The sequence below is a fragment of the Procambarus clarkii genome, chromosome 60 (genome assembly GCF_040958095.1).
Source record: "Procambarus clarkii isolate CNS0578487 chromosome 60, FALCON_Pclarkii_2.0, whole genome shotgun sequence".
NCBI lineage: Eukaryota > Metazoa > Arthropoda > Malacostraca > Decapoda > Cambaridae > Procambarus > Procambarus clarkii.
Genome location: NC_091209.1, coordinates 20,434,154 through 20,457,409, shown reverse-complemented (window position 1 = coordinate 20,457,409; position 23,256 = coordinate 20,434,154). Strand labels below are relative to the sequence as shown.

The window sequence follows — 23,256 nt, the reverse complement described above, 5'->3', positions numbered from 1 at the left end:
CTCAGTAATTGTTTGCGCTCAACCAAGTGTCTAAGTGTCTCGCGAGTGGTATATTTAGTTCAAGTGATAAGCGAACTACACGTCGGTATTTAATTTATAATTTTGAGAAAAGAAATACTTAGTTAATTAAGAATTAGTGCGGAGACTACTTTCTGAGGATTAGGCTTCATGACAGTGAGCGCACTTTCAATTTTTGTATACTTATCAACGTGTCCAAGTGGTTAGCGAGTGTTATAATCCGTTTAAGTCACAAGTCAACTACGCGCCAGTATTTAAATTATAATTTTGGGAAATTAATTACTAATTTTTACTTAAGGTTCAGCGCGGCTCTGTAGCCGTGAGCGTCGCAGTTATCAGTGTATATTTCTCAGTATTCTACAACGCGACCGGCGGTGAACAAGTGTATGCTATGTAAACATCGAGTTCATACAGTAACGTAAATAATTAATTTAACATTAATTTGGTTTAACTAATAATACTTATAATTATATCCGAGCGCCGTTGTTAGCGTCGGGCGTTACGGAATTAAAAATAATTGTTGAAGATATAAACATCGCGCCAGTGTTAAATTAACGATAACGTCATTCATTCCTAGTGCGCCTAAGATTTTCAAGAAAAATTTAAGAAATTCAGTTAACGTAAAGTGTTATAATTATTGTGCGCTGGTAAACTAGACTGATTATTTTCGATAAATAAAAACAGAGTGGAAACTAAATTATTTACAGTAAATTCAGTGTAGTCCCTTTCGCGTAAATATTACTTGTATAATTTCAGTATATTTTGGTAAAGAATTCGGGAATTATCATTTTTCTAAGATTTATATTGGATTTGCATTTACAGACGAGAAAGTCGTACTATAATTATTTTTATATTTGCGTTACCAGTCCACTTCGAGTGTCAAATAAATATAGTGGAAATTAATTACATTTTTTCAAGTTTATTCTAGTAGTCCGATCATTTAATAATTAACGTAACCTTTTATGGAGATTATAAGTGCGCATATATAGTTTGTTCAACATCGTATACAGTGTTTGTTTCACAAGTGATGATTAGTAGTCGATGCCGGCTGCGTATTTCCATCTGTCCGCATATAAATTTTACGAATGAGAGAAGAGGATAATATGACTAAAGAAATTCATTCATTGGTGTAGCGTAGTCAGCGAGACTCTGACGCCGACAGCTGTCATCGCCTTGTCAACGGGCGACGGTCCTCACTGGGGCTCGAGAAATCGATTAGGAAGGGTGGCGATATATGGTACTTCCGGTTGGTCACACGGAACATTTTTATCAAGGATTGAGGTTAGGAAACATTTTGTGGTTTGCTAGAAGTTATTGATGAAACCAAATGGTGTGTTAAAATTTTACCCTGATCCGACGACGGGTCTTGAAGTTACGTCTTGGGGTGAAAATGGTTTTTATCAATGAATGGACAATGTATGCAGACGCACCCTCCCCAATACCCCATCCTTACCCAAGCACCCCTCCCTGCCTACAACCCCCAACCTCAAACCCTCCCTACCTACAACCCCATTCCCCAACCTTACCTCCAGGCCAACCCATGCCCACCCCAATCCCTGGCAGTCCCATACCAACCCCAGCCAAATACCACCCAACCCCTTGTCGACGCGTTATTAGAATTGTGGAGAACTACATTTCCCTCGCAACTCCCACCCTTACAACCCCCTGTTTACAACCCCCCTCCACAACCCACCCCTGGCCTGCCTTCACCCTCCCACCTATCCCCCCAACCCATCCAACCAACCCCTCCTGTTACCCACCCTACCCCTCCATTAATCCTACACCTTGCTCCTCACCTCCCCTCCACCCCTCTTCCCCCCCTACCCCCATTCCAAGTGTCGCCTCTACAGAAGTTGCTGGGGAATGTAGCCAGCGGGTTTCTGGGACACGTAAAATTGGTGATGAAATTTGTTGGAAGTGTCATGGCCGAGGCCATTACAGGTATGTGTGCACGAGCACACGGGTCAAGGGTGACCCAGAACAGGTCAGCACGTTGGCTGGCAGACCTACGTTTGAGATGACGGTTGAAGGTGTGAGATTGACAGTTTTTGTGGACACCGGAAGTCAAGCAACTCTCATTAAAAAGTCAGCCTTCAGCACACTTAAAGAGACACGCCTAAAGCGTTGTGGGAAGCATTTAACAGCAGTAAATGGTCAACATATTAATATCTTGGGCCAGGCCACTCTCAATTTTGAAGTGGGTAAGGGAGAAGCTTACCGACACACTTGCACGGTTGTCGAGAATCTTGCATTCCCGGGTCAGATTTTGTTGGGAATGGATTTTCTGGGACGAGTTAACTTTTCTTTGTCGGCTCAAGAGGGAGCAAGGAAGTGCAGATTGAAGTTGGGCCATGTAGTGTATCCCATTAAAATGGTAGATCATCCACCAGTAATTGCTTCCATTAGTAAGAAACAGAAGTACAACTGTCACTACCCTAAGTTGTTGTTTAAGTCTCTTCCAGACACAGATAAGAAATCATGTGGGTTACATGCCTTGGTGAAACAGTGTTGCCCACCACATTCAGTTAAATTCATTAAAGTATCAGTGGGACGTCACATTGCACCAGGTACCACCCTTCAGGTGGCTGGGAGATGTGACAGGTTGTTGATCCCTCATCATTTGATCTCAGTGCTTGATAAAGGTGCCCTTATTCCAGTTGTCAATCTCTCGCACAAAACCTATCGTTTCAGGGCAGGTGATAGGGTGTCTCAGGCTACAATTGTAGAAAATACAGGAATTTTTCAGTATCAAAGCCAGGAGGAGATGCCAGCCACCATAGCACAGTGTAGTGCACTTAATGTTACACAAAGTAGTACACAAGGGAAACACAAGACCGAGACAGGGAAAAGTAGTAATATTCAAGAAGTTGATAAGTTAATCTCGGCTCTGGATTTGCAACATGTGCAACAGTCAGATAGGAAACTTTTGAGAGGGATTTTACGTAAATTCCCGAGACTGTTTGCAACAGAAGACGATCAGATCGGGCTTCTGGATAGGATCGAGCATGTTATTCCTACAGGTGATCATCCTCCTATTTACACCCGTCAATGGAGACTTCCGGAACGGGCGAAGGAAGTAATTAGGGATGAGTGTCAGAAAATGTTGAGACAGGATGTGATAGAGCCTAGTACATCACCATGGTTGTCGCCAGTGGTGTTGGTACGTAAACCGGATGGTAGTTATAGGTTTTGTGTTGACTACCGAAAGATAAACGAAATTACTAAAGGTGATGTGTATCCTTTGCCACGGATACAAGAAATAATAGATCAGTTTGGGGCAGCCAAATACTTTTCCACTCTGGATGCGAAATCTGCGTATTGGGCCATCCCAGTTGCTGAGAAAGATAGAGAAAAGACCGCCTTCTCTGATGGGGTTCATACTTATCAATTCAAGCGGATGCCTTTCGGGTTAAAGACAGCGCCTTCATCATTTCAGAGGGCAATTAATTATATCCTCAGTCCAGTCTTGGGGAGGCACTCGTTAGCGTACCTGGATGATGTGGTTATCTACTCCCGGACGTTTGATGAGCACTTACGAGATTTGACTGAGACGTTGGCATTGTTAGATAAGGCGGGGTTCAAACTTAACGTGAGTAAGTGCACTCTGGCATCTCAGAAATTCAAGTTTCTGGGATTCCAGGTGAGCACAGACGGTATCCGACCTGACCCCGACTCCTGTCGTGCCATTGCTGACATGCCTACACCTAAGACAGCAAAGGATGTTCGAAGGTTTCTGGGGGCAGCCGGATATTTCCGTCGCCACATTGAGGGTTTTGCAAGTACAACAGCACCGTTAACTGAGCTTACTAAGAAAAATGTTAAATTTGTTTGGAAACCTGAGCATGATAACGCTTATGCAAAATTAAAAAGTCAACTCATTACCACCCCAGTATTGGCAGTACCGGATTTTGATAAGGAGTGGGAAGTACACACTGACGCCAGTGGCATAGCTATTGGTGGGTGCTTAATGCAACGTGATAATGACAATCTTCCTCACCCAGTTGCATATTTCAGCAGGAAGGTTAAGGGTCCGGAGGTCCGCTATTCTGCCACGGATAGGGAAGCTTTGGCTGTGGTAGAAAGTGTCAGGTACTTTGAACCGTATCTTTTCCAACGTCACTTTGTCATTTATACAGATCACAGGGCTTTGACTCATATTTTTAAGAAAAGAACTAAGTGCCCTCGCATGTCACGTTGGTCTCATGAACTAGCTGCTCACTCATTCCAAATACTTTACAAGCCTGGACCATCACATGTTGTACCAGACACTTTGAGTAGAAACATTGCTACTATTAACGTAAATCTTAACATTGAAAATATTTCCAGTGAGAAAATGCGAGAATTCCAGATGAACGAACCAAGGTGGAAGGAAATTATTGAACTTTTGGAGGGAGGAAAATATCCGTCGAAGAAACGTAATTTAGCAATTCATGATTTTGAAATGAAGGATGGGGTCTTAGTTTATGTAAAGGGACAGCAAGATCGTGCAGTTTTTCAGTTGGTTATCCCAGAGGTGTTGAAGAAGTCGGCGTTGAAACTCGCACATTCGTCTAAGATTGCAGGTCATCCGGGGATTTTTAAAACTCACATGAAAGCCAAGTCACTCTTTTTCTTCCCCGGTATGTTAACAGAGGTCATTAACTTCGTTAAGTCCTGTGGTCACTGTCAAAGGAGGAAAGGTACCCTTAAGGTACAAGCTCCATTGCAAGAATTCCCAGAAATTTTGGAACCTTTAGATCGGGTGGGGGCTGATCTGATTGATCTGCATCACAGTCATTCAGGAAACCGTTACGTATTGGTGTTGGTAGACCACCTGTCCAGGTACACCACACTGATTGCATTGCCTCAGAAGGATTCACGAACTGTTGCAAAGGCGTTCTTAGATAGGTTCGTCACTGTATTCGGTCCCCCTAAAGTGTTAGTTTCTGACCGAGGCCAGGAATTTAATGGGAATATTTTTAGAGAAGTATGTAAAATTATAGAAACCACTTCAGCATTCACGACGGCTTATCACCCTCAGGCTAACGGCATGACAGAACGGACGAACCGGTCAGTTAAAGATATGCTTGCAATTCTTGCAGAGCATGATGCAAATTCGTGGGACGAACAACTCCCCTATGTCCAGTTGGCTCTGAACACTGCCATCCATCAATCCATTAACACCCAACCCCTTTTGCTGTTCACAGGTCATTCATGTAATTTCCCGTCAGGTCTGCTTAACAGACATAATATTGTATATGGGGAAGATTACCCATCAGAAGTTTTAAATAAGATGAAAAATGCATGGAGAATTGCAGCCAGGGCTTCCAAGACAGCACGAGACCGCTATGCTCAGCATTATGACAAAAAGGTACGACCTCTTGAGTTGAAAGTCGGGAGTCTTGTGTTGAGAGTTAATGAGGCGGCTCCTGCCAATCGGAGTAGGAAACTTGCACCTAGATGGCGGGGCCCTTACCGAGTAATTGAAAGAAAAGGTCCGGTTAATTTTGTTATTAAAGGTATTTTTGAAGACCAAGTTGAGAGAACGATTCACATTAATAAGTTAAAACCTTATCACGCGAGGGAGGAACTAGAGCTGCCTTCAGCAAGTCTAATTCCTGACCTGTCTAATGATCCAAGTGCTGAGTCAGATGATGAGGATGACCTTCTGTCAGATCTCATCAGTAGTCAAGTTCAATCTTGTCACCCCATGGTAACAAGGTCGCGAGCTGTACAGTAAATTGTTAATGATCTCCCCTAGTCAGGTTTAGTAATTTCATAATAATTATCCTGTAGAGGCACTGGTGTGTATTTACTGAGGTACATGGCTCAGGTAGCATACTTGCCTTGCTCTGGGGTTTCCAACTACCTATACCTCAGAGTAATATCCATGCTTCCGCCATTTGTTGTTGTCTGTCTTTCTCAGGTCTGATGGTACACCAGTTCCAGCCTCCCAGTCACACGTGAACCAAGGATCGAGATCAGCAGGTCTGGGGATGACCCACCTGGCTGATAAGATCGGGGTCTGAGGCACGTTACATAAAGTCCTCCCCCTTGTACCCGGTAACTCGTCAATTGGTTATCCGGAAGGGGTGACTGGCGTACAGTCACCCGGCCGACACCTCACGTCACTAACGAGGTTGTCCCAGTCCAGCCATGCTGTCATCACGGAGCAGAGTCCAGTCACCATCACAACCGTGGGCTAGCTGTCTCAAGGTCACCAACCACGCCCACCAGCCGCGTAGTCAAGACTGCGGGAAAACCGGAAGTGGAAGACGAGTGGTCTACGAAGAAGAACGCTAATTGCAAGGACTTGTCAGCTCTTATCAAAACCTGTGGTTGCGTCGTCTGTGGAAACCAAGATGCAACGCGGTGGTCTCAGGTACGAACAGCACTACCCCTACAGAGTGCTTGCGGAATCGCCAGATGAGGTACAATCCTGTACCTCGGCCCAAGTTCAGCTACACGAGGGGTTGCACGGAAGGTGTACCGGCCCAGTAGTACCGGGATAACAAGTAAACGCCGGTAGATGACGTCGCCCAGGAGCTGAGGCAGGGCCCACCTGTCCTGTCACCATGCCACCCTCTTCAACGCCACTCGAACCTCACTACCAACGCGAGACATCGTGATACGTCGAAGCTGTGCTCTACTGTGGCAGCCAGGGTTAACAACAATCCATCAAGACTGTTTGGGGAGCGAGAAGAAGAGGTGAACCCGGGTTCCTGTTAGCGGGGTCCACCTGAGCTGACAGCCGCCAGCCGTCAGCTGTCACTCAAGTCAGGTGCGGGTAGTACGAGACCCCCTGTACTGTCCGTAGTTGGCTGAGGCCGGAAATGGAACTTCCAGACGACCAGGATCTTCAAGCAACATGAGGTAGTCGCCGGAATCTACAGCAACGAAATGTCAACAGGAACGAACGAGAGAAAATATTTATAGAAAAGTTTCATATAAAAATGAACGCTATTAATATAGTAAACTGTAGTAACTCGGAACAGTTCAACTTTTAATTTTCCATCTGATAGTAAGCACCTATACACCTTCGGAAAGTTCTCTGGACCAGTATTAAATGTTGAAAACTAGACCTAGTGAAATAGAGAAATAAATCTAGAAAGTGAACATTAGAAGATTAGATTACATTAGATTACTCTAGATAAGTTGTATGAGTAAACTGGTTTGAGAACCATCTAGTAGGGTCTCTAGAAACGTTGATCAGTGGGGAACTTTATCTAGATTTTCTAGATCCTAGATACTGATAGTTATACATATATATATTTTTAATTTTTTTTGTGGTTTACTGAACAATAAGGGTGTGGTACACAGTCTGACAAATGTGTTCACCCGCTGTGGTTGTGGACTTGAATATGAACTCTGGGATATTAGGAGTTTGAGGAACTTATATCCAGAGTGTTGTTGTTGGTTAAGGGACATGTCTGTGGACATTGAATTTTTTTTAATAATAAAAATATTTCTGTGTCTTTTCTTTAGATTTTAAGATTGGGATGCGCTGTGGTGGACAGTTGCCACAGGTGTGGAGTGGAACACTAGGTCCCTGAGAGGTAGTGTTCTTCTATGTTGATATAATTTTATAATTTTGTTATTTTTTAATGACACTGATTTTTTTTTAATGTGTTGTGTGATGTGTTTGATCTTTATTCCGGGTGGAATACTGGGATAGCTGAAGGCTATCAGCTGATTTTAGCTAGTTAGTAATTGTTAGGTTGGGATTTCTCCAGTTATTTGTTACTATATCAAGACAGGTATAGGATATTTTGTCTTCCAGGTAGTTGGAAGGGTACGGGGCTGCATCCAAGTGGACAGCCAGGATTATAGGGGCGGTCTCTGTCCTTATGTTTTATGAATTATTACTGTTGTGTTGATAGGTATAAATACATGCTGGGGCGCACCTTTTGGGTGTGCCATTATTGTTGTTGGAGTATTGGATGGAATTAGTTAGGATTAGATATTTCTTTTGTTTTGAGGCATTGGTTGAAAATAGTGTTGGGTTAAAAATGTTGTTTTTGGAGTTAATGGTTAGGGTAGGGCAGGATTTCTGGATAAGAAAAGTGTGTGTAACTTGCTTTACACACAAATTTCTTAATTTCCGAGGAGGGGGAGTTGTAATGATCTGGGGCTCAGATCATTGGTTCTCCCTTCTCCCCTCTTTTCCCTCTCCTTCTCCCCTCCTTTCCTTCTCCCTCTCCCCTCCTTCCTTCTCCCCTCCTTTCCTTCTCCTTCTCCCCTCCTCTCCTTCTCCTTCTCCCCTCCTCTCCTTCTCCTCCCCTCCTTCCTTCTCCCCTCCCCGTGGCCGTCATTCGTCTCCTCCTCTCCCCCCCCCCCCTGTCGCCCATTTGTCAGGGTCAAGAGGTTGACCTGAGGGTAGGGTGGTCGTGGATACCTTGGCTTCTCCCACTCAATTCCCCACTCAGATGTTCCCTCTCATTCCCTCTCTTTCCCTCTCAGCAGCGGCCTTCCCCATACCAGGCAGAGTCAAATGTCCCTACTCCTATCTTAGAGGAGACAGGCTTGAACATAAATTATCAGTTTTGTAAACATTGCTCGCAGGTGCCTGGGCTCCATAGACGCCCTTGTCCCCATTCTCTTTAGCTGGGGAGAGCTGACTCAATCTTCAGAAATTCATGTAGCTTTCCACGACAGATCAGTGAAGGTGATTGGCCTGAGATAAGGGCCAAGTCCTTATTGGCCCTAGAGAGCCAGACCTCAGGCCTACGTGTTAAATGGTTGGCCAGGGCCAAAATAATGGGTGGAGCCCTGGGGCTGTAGTAGATGGTGGGAGGAGTAATCCTTCCCAGCAATAAGTTGGAAAAACTAAATTTCATCAGTGTGTCTTGGGAGTGTATTAGGAACAGGGCCGCAAGCCCGTATCCTCGGGGCTGAGGGCAGCCATCAACATCTTGGCCGTGGTGCGGGTATTTAAGGTATAGTGCACTTGAGTTTTGTGTCCTCGGTAAATATCCATTGTGCCTCTAGGAAATAGAATAGGTTATGTGTTCAAATTGTCTTAATTTACATGTTTCATAAAATAAATTGTATAGCTTGTCCAGTGGTATTCACTTAACTCCCCTTTGATATATTTTGCTACTTTGTCATTTTTAGGTGTTGTATTGGAAGCCCCCATGTTCTCCTACTATTAATAGGTACTAAAGTTGCCCTTGGATTCAAATAAGTAACGTAAATTACACAAACTAATTTTCCAAAATTTATTTCTGAAATTCATATTACCCGGAGTCCCATGGTTACTGATTCCTTGCCTTCCTGGGGGATCGGTGATTGACACATTCAGGTATGGTTGGTCAGGAAGGTGGTGGCAGTGTAAATGTGTTTTGTTATTGTTTTTTTTTTTAACTAATAACCCTTGTCCTTGGTGTATCTTCCTCATTTAATATTCCTCTTACATACGTGGCAGTCCAGTGAGGGGTCATACTGGACTGTAACAGTGTTAAGCTGGGGTATTGAGTGAAGAGACAGAGATGTACAACAGAGAGCGTATATTACGATCACGAGAGATAACAAGATAACAGGATTAATACTGGGGAACATTGGGTTATTGGGTTATTACAATAGAGGCCGCGGTTATTACAGAGGGAAGCGGTCGTTACAAAGGTACCATACTCAATCCCATATAAGTGTCATACATATGCCCATATAAGAAAAATACATATGCCCATTGAGGTACCATACAAGAGCTCTTATAAGTAACATACATATGCCCAAAAAGGTACCATACTTATGCCCTTATAAGAACAATACATATGTTCTTATAAGTATCATACATATACCCTTATAACTACCATACATATGCCCTTATAAGTACCATAAATACTCATATAAGTACCATTCATATGCCAATATAGGTACCATACAAATGCCTTTATAAGTAGCATACATATGCCCATATACGCACCATGCATAGTAGTCTCTAAATACATGAGGAATATTGATATAATGTAATTTTGATTATCCATTTATTATTTAGCTCATTTTGATTATTATTACATTTTTTAAAACTCATTTTCCTTAGTAATTTGTTGAGAAAAATGATGATAGGTTTGATATTTGAGGTGGCTGTATCTCAGTAAATATGGCAGTATAGGCGTTAATATTTAAAATTAGCAAAGAAAGACTTTACAGAAAGAAAGGTAAATTGCTGTGGTAAACACAATGGTACCATTTTCAAAACGATTCTATGGCTGGTTTTGATTTTGAGTTTTGTGAAAAATGACGATTTCGCCAGGGCTTGGATTCTTTGCAGGCGGCGGGCTGTATGTACCCCATCTTTGTCTTCGTCAGCTGGTCAAGTTTTTATTACTTGATTTAATCATTGTCTATCTTCTATATCTATAAAATACGGATGACTGTCTGTGTAAGGTAAATGGTACGTAAGTACCATAGAGGTACGTAAGTACATAAGTACCAAACACATACCCATAAAGGTACCATACTCAATCCCATATAAGTGTCATACATATGCCCATATAAGAAAAATACATATGCCCATTGAGGTACCATACAAGAGCTCTTATAAGTAACATACATATGCCCAAAAAGGTACCATACTTATGCCCTTATAAGAACAATACATATGTTCTTATAAGTATCATACATATACCCTTATAACTACCATACATATGCCCTTATAAGTACCATAAATACTCATATAAGTACCATTCATATGCCAATATAGGTACCATACAAATGCCTTTATAAGTAGCATACATATGCCCATATACGCACCATGCATAGTAGTCTCTAAATACATGAGGAATATTGATATAATGTAATTTTGATTATCCATTTATTATTTAGCTCATTTTGATTATTATTACATTTTTTAAAACTCATTTTCCTTAGTAATTTGTTGAGAAAACACGATGATAGGTTTGATATTTGAGGTGGCTGTATCTCAGTAAATATGGCAGTATAGGCGTTAATATTTAAAATTAGCAAAGAAAGACTTTACAGAAAGAAAGGTAAATTGCTGTGGTAAACACAATGGTACCATTTTCAAAACGATTCTATGGCTGGTTTTGATTTTGAGTTTTGTGAAAAATGACGATTTCGCCAGGGCTTGGATTCTTTGCAGGCGGCGGGCTGTATGTACCTCATCTTTGTCTTCGTCAGCTGGTCAAGTTTTTATTACTTGATTTAATCATTGTCTATCTTCTATATCTATAAAATACGAATGACTGTCTGTGTAAGGTAAATGGTACGTAAGTACCATAGAGGTACGTAAATACATAAGTACCAAACACATACCCATAAAGGTACCATACTCAATCCCATATAAGTGTCATACATATGCCCATATAAGAAAAATACATATGCCCATTGAGGTACCATACAAAAGCTCTTATAAGTAACATACATATGCCCAAAAGGTACCATACTTATACCCTTATAAGAACAATACATATGTTCTTATAAGTATCATACATATACCCTTATAACTACCATACATATGCCCTTATAAGTACCATAAATGCCCATATAAGTACCATTCATATGCCAATATAGGTACCATACAAATGCCTTTATAAGTAGCATACATATGCCCATATACGCACCATGCATAGTAGTCTCTAAATACATGAGGAATATTGATATAATGTTATTTTGATTATCCATTTATTATTTAGCTCATTTTGATTATTATTACATTTTTTAAAACTCATTTTCCTTAGTAATTTGTTGAGAAAACACGATGATAGGTTTGATATTTGAGGTGGCTGTATCTTTGTAAATATGGCAGTATAGGCGTTATTATTTAAAATTAGCAAAGAAAGACTTTATAGAAAGAAAGGTAAATTGCTGTGGTAAACACAATGGTACCATTTTCAAACGATTCTATGGCTGGTTTTGATTTTGAGTTTTGTGAAAAATGACGATTTCGCCAGGGCTTGGATTCTTTGCAGGCGGCGGGCTGTATGTACCTCATCTTTGTCTTCGTCAGCTGGTCAAGTTTTTATTACTTGATTTAATCATTGTCTATCTTCTATATCTATAAAATACGGATGACTGTCTGTGTAAGGTAAATGGTACGTAAGTACCATAGAGGTACGTAAATACATAAGTACCAAACACATACCCATAAAGGTACCATACTCAATCCCATATAAGTGTCATACATATGCCCATATAAGAAAAATACATATGCCCATTGAGGTACCATACAAAAGCTCTTATAAGTAACATACATATGCCCAAAAGGTACCATACTTATACCCTTATAAGAACAATACATATGTTCTTATAAGTATCATACATATACCCTTATAACTACCATACATATGCCCTTATAAGTACCATAAATGCCCATATAAGTACCATTCATATGCCAATATAGGTACCATACAAATGCCTTTATAAGTAGCATACATATGCCCATATACGCACCATGCATAGTAGTCTCTAAATACATGAGGAATATTGATATAATGTTATTTTGATTATCCATTTATTATTTAGCTCATTTTGATTATTATTACATTTTTTAAAACTCATTTTCCTTAGTAATTTGTTGAGAAAACACGATGATAGGTTTGATATTTGAGGTGGCTGTATCTTTGTAAATATGGCAGTATAGGCGTTAATATTTAAAATTAGCAAAGAAAGACTTTATAGAAAGAAAAGTAAATTGCTGTGGTAAACACAATGGTACCATTTTCAAAACGATTCTATGGCTGGTTTTGATTTTGAGTTTTGTGAAAAATGACGATTTCGCCAGGGCTCTGATTCTTTGCAGGCGGCGGGCTGTATGTACCCCATCTTTGTCTTCGTCCGCTGGTCAAGTTTTTATTCCTTGATTTAATCATTGTCTATCTTCTATATCTATAAAATACGGATGACTGTCTGTGTAAGGTAAAAGGTACGTAAGTACATAAGTACCAAACACATACCCATAAAGGTACCATACTCAATCCCATATAAGTGTCATACATATGCCCATATAAGAACAATACATATGCCCATTGAGGTACCATACAAAAGCTCTTAAGTAACATACATATGCCCAAAAAGGTACCATACTTATACCCTTATAGGAACAATACATATGTTCTTATAAGTATCATACATATACCCTTATAACTACCATACATATGCCCTTATAAGTACCATAAATGCCCTTATAAGTACCATAAATGCCCATATAAGTACTGTTGGACGACCAGATCAGACTTGTTCGTAAGTTTGATGGCCACAACTAATGTCTAGATGTAAACACTTTGAAAAAATACAAAAATTTATTCAATTTGTAATAAGTCCACACCAATACAGGACATCGATAGGAAGAGTTTAATAACACCATAGTAGTTATTTACATTTCATTGTCGTACTGTCTTCAATATAAATTAAATCTTTGATTAATACAAGTAAAGACATTAAGTGGCAGAAACGTCTGACAGCTTTCTTCAGAAGGTCAACTGTACTGTTAATATGGTTTAGAGTAGGAGCTAAAAAACTATAGCATCACATGGGAAAACTTTTAGCTCAAGAGACTAGTGGAACAAAACCTTAGGAAAACAAGTTTCTGGGATTAATGGAGCCAGCAATAAGCAACCCGTTCTCGCACTTTCGTATAGTCAATATTGACTTAAATACGTGCATATGTGACACTAAACATACTAGTTTACCTTGAAAAGCTTCATAGAAAACACCGACCTTACCTAACATTCTTAGTATGTTAAGGTAAGCATCTTATTGCTTCGTAATTAGTTATTACTTAACCTATACTAGGTTAAGTAATTAATTATTATACTTAACCTATTATAGGTATAGGTTAAATAATTGTAATTACGCTTTTGTTGCCAGGCCATTTGTGGCACTCATCTTTGCTATTTTTTTACAGTAGAAAATCACCATAAAGTAAATAGGATATCCATTACTAAAGGAAAAATCGTAGTTCACAATTTAAATCGAGATGGAACAAGCTCAACACCGAACATGCGCGAATCATTCTTTTGTTCCAAATTAAACAATTCTACGTCTTGCTATAGCAAAACTTCTCCCCCCCCCATTATCTTCACAAGATGGAAATCTATAATCTATTCCATGTATAAATATGTACGAGTAGAGATTTATTACTCTACTCTGTCGCAATATAGAATACAGTTCTGTGGATAGAAAAATTAGGCAACTAAGGAAGTCATTTAGTTGCCTTGTTAAAATGTGTTAATACAATAACCTGTAAAATGTATTAGAAGACTAGAGAGTCTAGCCAGCGTTCAAGTTTCTTCCAGATATACTGGAAGAAACATTGTTTGGCATGTTCTTCCAGATATGCCAAACAGGACAAAACTTAAGATACCTAGTGAGGTCACTGGGAGCGAGGTTCAAAAATGTTGGCACAATCAGGTTAGTTTGTGCCCCGAGGGGCGAGTTTATTGGGCAGCGCCACTCATCCTGTGAGCGGACACACCGCCATAGTGACAGTATTGGGCAGCGCCACTCATCCTGTGAGTGGACACACCGCCATAGCAGCATGTACAACACTCCCCAATAGGAAGATAACCCGCTGGGTTGTTCATCCTGTCACTTCTACCCAGACACAGCTGGGACTTTACATGTAACAGTCAAGTGAAGATCTTTGTCAAACAAGAACAAAATATCAATCTTTAAGTACTTGTGGGTGCAAAATGGGGGTTGGGAAATATTTTGAACAGTTTTACAGTATTTTTCTAACACTGGGGTTTATTATTCTGCACATATTCCTAATGACTTTACAAGTAATCCACCTACACACTGGTCGGTGGTGGGGGGGGGGGGTGTTTACATGTATCCCCCCCTGCATTGTTCCAATGTCATTGTGACACTGAAGTCAAGCCCTTAATAGCTTTCCTTAAGTTAGAGTAATTCTATTAGAATTAATTCTTAACTACGACACTTCAGCTCCTAAGTAGCAAGTTCTGTAGACACTTAAGCATTAAGATATTAATTTAAACCAGCTAATAATCTTGAATATTTTACAACTTCACCATTCAGGAAACTAGCCATTTTGTGGCTAAAAATAAAGGCTGGCGTCACAGATGACAGACTTGGCGTGGTGACAGGCAATGTCTTGCCACTTACGTCGCTGTTAGACGTTCTCCAGTACCCCGAGACTGTCCTCATCGCCTTTCCTGTTGTCTGGCTGTGGTCGCTCGAGCCTGGGGACAGGAAGGGAGTAATTAGAATAATTATATTCCTTAAAATAAGAGATCTTTAGACAAGTTTACAGACTTCCTTACAGCCGGTGAAGACCTTATGAGTAACTTGCACTCTAGACGTCTACTAAACGCCCTGTATGGTATGACAATTTGAGCTGTATGACAAAATATATCCAGCCATACTGACTTTTCAGTGTGACACCAGTTGGAGGACAGTGTACATGATGGCCACCTCCAGGTCCTCGTGCCTCGCTCGTTGCCCACATGAACTGGATCCCACCTACAAAAACATTAGTTTTAGACTGACCATTTACTAAACCTTAGTTCAGCAGGATTACTACATTAAGTTTAATGCACATGTATTTCAATAACTATAACCATTTTAAGCACTAAGAAACTTACTTCTGGCTATAACGCTCTGCATTAAGTCTATCCTTATCTGATACTAAGTAGCTGGAAGTCTCTGGTAAGACTATCAGGAGTAGTTTGATACCAGCTGTAGGTATCGGTATTCACAGAAGCGGTAGTTCGTACCAGCCCTTGCTTCATGTATCTGAAAGATACAAGTTAAATTTATTATTAATTTACCGAAATGGAACAAAATCATGTTTAGTATTCCAACCTGCATCTTGGGTACTCCAAGCACATTACGTGTTTGATGTATGGGATTTAGAGTAATCAAATTAGAACATTTTACTTAATACGTTACCGGGTATTCCACAGGATGGAGTGTCCAGTTTGCCGTGGCCTTTAAGACAGACTTAAGCTGGGGGCTGAGAGGCGAATGGAAGCCGGAGTATCTTTAAGACAGGAAGGTGTTGGATGGACAACGTTGTCGCTTGAAGAGTGAACTGTTGGACGTAATATAGAACTGATAAATCAACAGGTTTAAAACTAGTTTAACTTTTTACACTAAAGTGAAAACGTATCAACTGTCTACATTTAACAATTTAACACAGACTAAATGTTAACATTGTCCTAAGTAATGGGAACAGTCCACGTGTATGGCTATACTGTACATAAGCCAACTACAACAACTTTCTGAACTGTTAGAGCAATGCACTGTGGTGGGGTGGGGTGGGGTGTGTCCGGAGACTAGCATCGGGATTTTACTCTTAACCGTGTTTGTCAACCTTCTGACTGCCTTGTATAGACCACCCTCCCCCCCCCCCAGGCGCTGACAATTGCACCACTACCAACCGGTAGTTAACTATCAAGGTTCAAATGGTCAGGACGAATTATTCTATTAACTTTTTGTAAAGTTCTAGTATAAGTAGACTGAAATTATATAAATCTAATGAAATGCTACTCTAATGCAATTTTACGATTAATATACGACAGGAAGTTACGTAATTAACGTTGATAGTATAAAAATAAAGAGACTAACACCGTGGATAGACATCCTAAAGATTAACATTTTCGTTCGTAGAAAACTCGAAGGCCAGACGTTAATGGCTAGCCTCTCGCATGATACAAGTTGTGGGGTAGAGAAGAGAGTCACCAGCTAGTTTGGGTCCGGTGTAGCGCCACGCAGCATTATGCCCACTTAACCAAACCTTCGATTCGTCAAAGAAAATCTGAAATAATAGTACTTTTCGCCATATATTTACCAAGTTCTAGTACGGGGAACCAGAGAAAAGGGAGAGAGGCGACAAGGGTCAGGGGGTGCGACAAAGGGAGAGGGAAGGGGAGGACGCGACAAGGGGGAGGGAAGGGGGGGACGCGACAAGGGGGAGGGAAGGGGGGGACGCGACAAGGGGGAGGGAAGGGGGGGACGCGACAAGGGGGAGGGAAGGGGGGGACGCGACAAGGGGGAGGGAAGGGGGGGACGCGACAAGGGGGAGGGAAGGGGGGGACGCGACAAGGGGGAGGGAAGGGGGGGACGCGACAAGGGGGAGGGAAGGGGGGGACGCGACAAGGGGGAGGGAAGGGGGGGACGCGACAAGGGGGAGGGAAGGGGGGGACGCGACAAGGGGGAGGGAAGGGGGGGACGCGACAAGGGGGAGGGAAGGGGGGGACGCGACAAGGGGGAGGGAAGGGGGGGACGCGACAAGGGGGAGGGAAGGGGGGGACGCGACAAGGGGGAGGGGCAGGGGGGAAGGTCCTCACCATACAGCTCACCTTCAAGAGACGAAGCTGGAACTGTATACCAAAAGTGAGGTAAAACAACACTGAAGTGCTTTTTATCTCGTCGTCACTTTTATAGCCAGCAGCCAGTCAAACCCGGCCGCTGATTGGTCGACATTCACCCTAAACTTCACCCCCATTGGTTAACATTTTGCGAGTCTGAAGTGCCAATTAACAATGGCCAACAGCCACTCCTTCACTCCCACAAACACGAACGAGTCTCTAATGAACCAATAATGATCCCCAGCTTGAATGTTTGACGTTAATAATTTCAAAATCTAATTTTCAAACAAAATACAACATTCTCTTGTAACTGTACAGAGTACATGTGAGAGGGTGTGAATAGGGTGACTGCGAATAGATGCAGAGAGCCAGAATTTGGGTCCAAAATATGGCTCGGGTATAGAATTTGGGATGTTTGGGATATTTTGAAAACTGCAGGGGGGGGCGGGGGGGTTTGGGAAAAATGTGACCCACCGCCACTTTCAGTAATTGGGATATTTTTAGTATAAAAAGTCGGAATTTCAAACTGCGAATAGGTGCAGAGAGCCAGAATTTATGTCCAAAATATGGCTCAGGTATCGAATTTGGGATGTTTGGGATATTTTGAAAACTGCAGGGGGGTTTGGACAAAATGTGACCCACCGCCGCTTTCAGTAATTGGGATATTTTTAGTATAAAAAGTCGGAATTTCAAACTGCGAATAGGTGCAGAGAGCCAGAATTTATGTCCAAAATATGGCTCAGGTATCGAATTTGGGATGTTTGGGATATTTTGAAAACTGCAGGGGGGTTTGGGCAAAATGTGACCCACCGCCGCTGTACATATGAGGGGTACAGAGTACATGTTGGGGGTACAGAGTACATATGAGGGGTACAGAGTACATATGAGGGGTACAGAGTACATGTTGGGGGTACAGAGTACATATGAGGGGGTACAAAGTACATGTGAGGGGTATAGGAGTACATGTAGTTTTTTTTTTTTATAAAAGAAATACGCAAAGTATAGCACAATACACAAAACAGAAACAAAGACAAATACAGGTACATAATAATACAGAAACAGACATACACTGGCCTGTAGGACCGAGAATAAAACAGAAAGTACATCAAGAAAAATAACAAGACACTTCAGCACAAAACAAATCAAAACAAATTTATACAAAGACACTAAATAAGGGCCTAAATACCGTCCTGAAGGGCCCACAACAAAAACACAACAATGAAACAAACATAATGAAACACAGGAAAAAGAAACAACAATCCCGGAAAGACAAGAAACACAACAAAACAACGATCATGAGAACAAACACAACACCAGCGTGAAGGGCGCACAATAGGTACAACACATTGCAAACAAACCACAGGTCCAAGCACACAGCAAACACCCAGCAAGCACACAGCAAACACACACAGCAAGCACACAGCAAACACCCAGCAAGCACACAGCAAACACACACAGCAAGCACACAGCAAACACACACAGCAAACACACACAGCAAGCACACAGCAAACACACACAGCAAGCACACAGCAAACACACACAGCAAGCACACAGCAAACACACACAGCAAGCACACAGCAAACACACACAGCAAGCACACAGCAAACACACAGCAAGCACACAGCAAACACACACAAGCACACAGCAAACACACAGCAAGCACACAGCAAACACACACAACAAGCACACAGCAAACACACACAACAAGCACACAGCAAACACACACAACAAGCACACAGCAAACACACACAACAAGCACACAGCAAACACACAACAAACACACACAGCAAGCACACAGCAAGCACACAGCAAACACACACCAAACACACACACCAAACACACAGCAAACACACAGCAAGCACACAGCAAACACACACAACAAGCACACAGCAAGCACACAGCAAGCACACAGCAAGCACACACCAAACACACACAACAAGCACACAGCAAACACACAGCAAGCACACACCAAACACACACAGCAAGCACACAGCAAACACACAGCAAGCACACACAAAACACACAGCAAGCACACACCAAACACACACAGCAAGCACACAGCAAACACACAGCAAGCACACACAAAACACACAGCAAGCACACACAAAACACACAGCAAGCACACACCAAACACACACAAAACACACACCAAACACCCAGCAAGCACACAGACTACTCAAATTTCTCACACTTATCCAGCCACTCCGTCGCCGGGAAACGAACACAATACGCCTCCCAAAGTAACACGACATCCTTCGGAACAGGTTCAGTATGAACCACATCGTTAACAGGTACGGGGCTGCCGGGTATAACACACCCGAACGTAGTAACCCAGCACCCGGACAGAATATGGGATATATCCGACCGCAGGCGCATACCTAAGGTACGGATGTTCGCCTACTTCCCAGCATACTTCCCCGAGGAAAGCGAGTTCACCCGCACACTGATAACTGCACCATACTTCCCGAAGAAGCGCCGGAGAAGGTCTTCAGGGAACTCCAGGGGCCAGATTCACGAAAGCACTTACGCAAGCACTTACGAACCTGTACATCTTTTCTCAAACTTTGGCGGCTTTGTTTCCACTTATTAAACAGTTAATGAGCTCCGAAGCACGAGGAGGATGTTTATAACAATAACAACAGTTGAATGGGAAGTTTTCATGCTTGTAAACTGTTTAATAAATGTAATCAAAGCCGTCAAAGATTGAGGAAAGATGTACACGTTCGTAAGTGCTTCCGTGAATCTGGCCCCCAGAACTCCATAAGTCAGGGCACCACTTCGGTCCGAGACCGCAACAGAGCCGGCGCCATCCAGCAACTGCAACGAACGGCCTTCGTACCGACGGAGAAGTCCCGATACTCCCCCTCCCTCCAGCACGGACTTGATAATCACCCGGTAGGGCCGTCACAAGCTCAAGTCCGTAGACAGCCTCCACCGGGACACGAAGCATGTCGCACATCTACTCAATGGCCGGATAACCAACCTTACACGAGAACTCCAGACCCACGGAATTCACCCGCAGAACAGGAGGAATTGCAAGGCCAAATGACAGAACTGCCACGTCAGCACGCAGCCAGGCACGGAACAACACTGGGAGGGCAGAGACGCCCACGCCACCTGGCGACCAAAATGGCAAACAACCCCCAGCAATCATGTATGCCGGAACACGTCCTCGCTCCACGGGTGCTCAGGGCGGACTCCCAGAGTACATGTAGTAGTACGGAGTACATGGGGTGATACAAGCTACACATAATTCATAGTGTCGGGGGACAGGGAGCCAGTGTGTATTCATATTCGTTAGGCTTATAACAAGCCCCTCCCCCTTACTCAGGGCTGAATTACTCACCCCGCCAACGACTCAACCCAACAACAAGCTGACTCACTCCTGAGTACCTACTCACTCCTAGGTGAACAGCGGCATTAGGTGAAAGAAAATGTGAGCCATCATTTCTGGCTCGCCCGGGATTCGAATCCGGGAATCTCGATTGCGAGTAGATAACAAACCCGTCTGTACGCACAGCTCAGGGTGCATACAGGGTTCATATTGATTTATTTATATACAAGAAGGTACTGTGCATTACATGCACAGTACATTGAGGAAAATTTGCAATGGTCTGGTACAGTGGTTGCTGTCTGTCTCCTGATTGGCTCCATGGTCTGTCTGTGCTCAGACTGCTCAGTGGTGAATCATTATCTGAAACCCAAGAGATTGCTTCAGTCTTTTCTTTAGTCTGATTGAATTCTATGGGTAACGTGTATTTTGGATTCTTGGATTTTGACACTGACTGGTTCATGTGCAGGATGTGTTCAAAGTTCTGGCGAGTAACTACGGGCTCTCCATAGCCCGTGCTGCTTGGAACTTTTTGTTCCAAGTAGCGAATCTTGAACAACAAAAGTTCTGGCGAACCGTCTCATTTTCATCCCATCGTATAGAGAGGAAGATCATTTACAAATTCGTGCTTAAACTTTGCAAAATATTTAGTTTCCCCGAAATAAACCTGTTCCAATACTTTGATGCTTTCTCTTTGATAATTACTCTTGACATGGTTGCTTTGTTCAGGCCACGAGGAGGCCTGGCCGACGACCGGGCCGCGGGGTCACTAAGCCCCGGAATCACCTCAAGGTATAGTTCAATATGTCAACTATACTACCCTGAGGCCCCCTAGTATTATTAGGCAAGGAAACCACTAGTTCAGGAAACGACTTATATATTTTAAACCAAGATTATATAGTAAATGATTAATATATCACAATGGTAAAATGACAAATTATTATTTAATGAGATAAACTGCGGTGTACAGGTAATTTTCTAGTGCAGTGGCAATTACTTGGGAACATACAAAAAACTTATTAACTCTGGTTTTAAACAAGCCACTTGAAATACTATAATTTTAAATTCCTTTTAATGCAAGTATAAAACTGACATTGCATTAATACTGTGCAATAAATTATATATATTATATATATATATATATATTATATATATATATATATATATTATATATATATATATATATATATATATATATATATATATATATATATATATATAATTTTTATATTGTTCATTCCTTTTTAATATACCTATCTGCACGTCTTTGTTATAAATCAACACTAACATATTATGTATCCATTTAACACGTAAAATACAATATTTTTCTCGGACCAGCTTGACAAGAAAGCCTCCGTTTCAAAGAGATTTCAGCTAGAGACAAATGAATGAAGTTTCAACTCCAAATACTTCAGCCTCTTGACATTAAAATCTGGCGAATTTATGATAATCAGCTCTTTCAAAATCGGTTTTGAAATGCCAAAGGATAAGAAATCCCAACGCTGAATGAGGATCAAAATCCTCACAGATTCGTCTAAGGGTATATTATCCCATTTTGAAAGAAAGGTTCAATGTCTTGCAAACCAAAATATCCTGCAAATTGAAACGTATGAAGTAAGAAACGTTAGCAATCTTGCGTCGCCACAGAATCTTGGTATCTCCTCCATTAATGCTGTGTAATACAGCCTCAACATCCTGAAATGAGAGGAAGAGAATTAGAACCTTTTATGTTAATTATTTTGTAAATTTTTGTTTTATCTTGAAAATATAGTGACACAAATGAGGTCAATTATCTTATATTTTATAAGCTGTGTGCTGTAGAGAAACATATTGGGATGTATATGTAGTGCCTGTTATTTTATATACATACACGTACGTCCAAAGTATGTGCATACACGGTACCTAAGTTGCTGGAAAAGTGCAATCATGTGGAAACACAATAGGACATAAGTTGCTAGGACATAAGTTGCTAGGACATAAGTTGCTAGGACATAACCAGTTAATTTCCCTATCTATAAATCATGGAAAAACAGTGTCATTGCCTGCTACACATCCCTTAACGTTAGTAATTATCAAGTCAGCATAATTAATCATTATGAGTTAAGCAAATTCATAGGAAACAAGCGTGTTTGGCACCCGTACAGACTCATATATATTATATGGTAACCCATATATATTATATGGTAACCCATATAATAGGTCAGTGTTAAGTTCCCACTCATGAGAGGCCAATATAATATCCAAGATACTAGTGCTTATAAAACCTAGATACACAAGCTAACAGAGTTTACTAGAGAAAGATAATGAAAAAGTATCAAGAACACACAGTAAGGAAGAAGGTCAAGGCCACGTATATACTGGAACAAGCAGTTTGTCGTCTTGGTAAATCAAATAGTTGAGCTGTCGGGTCTTCAAAGTCTTTCAAGTCCTCGTATGTGTACAAGGTTACGAAATATTATATATTAATACTTGCTTATAACTCAAAACAGATATAAAATCATGAAACTATGTGGCTCATTGAGGAAAGATTACATTATTATATATATCTATATATATACACACACATACAAGAATTCTTACATTCTTGTAAAAAACAAAAAGGAGACCTGGTAGAGGACCGGGCCGCGGGGACGCTAA

At 41.5% G+C, this 23,256-nt stretch overlaps 1 protein-coding gene and 1 long non-coding RNA gene across 10 annotated transcripts in view; both read right to left on the bottom strand.

The window, feature by feature from the left end:
• Positions 1-14,715: 14,715 nt before the first annotated feature.
• On the bottom strand, positions 14,716-20,695 carry LOC123766958 (uncharacterized). Of its 6 annotated transcripts, none has more exons than XR_006773893.2 (5): positions 20,635-20,695; positions 15,868-16,009; positions 15,561-15,711; positions 15,346-15,438; positions 14,716-15,158 (listed from the first exon to the last, which is right to left on the bottom strand). It is a non-coding gene; the product is annotated as an uncharacterized lncRNA (long non-coding RNA). The 6 variants fall into 6 exon arrangements; XR_006773889.2 differs by lacking the exon at positions 20,635-20,695 and adding an exon at positions 20,272-20,462; XR_006773890.2 differs by lacking the exon at positions 20,635-20,695 and adding an exon at positions 20,305-20,462.
• Positions 20,696-21,479: 784 nt separating this feature from the next.
• Positions 21,480-23,256, bottom strand: part of LOC123766709 (neural cell adhesion molecule 2) — a 221,718-nt gene continuing 219,941 nt past the window's right edge. For all 4 annotated transcript variants that reach the window (XM_069307675.1, XM_045755988.2, XM_045755989.2 and 1 more), the window contains one exon: positions 21,480-22,314. The gene's annotated coding sequence lies outside the window, so the exon portion shown is untranslated. The remainder of the gene's footprint in view (positions 22,315-23,256) is intronic.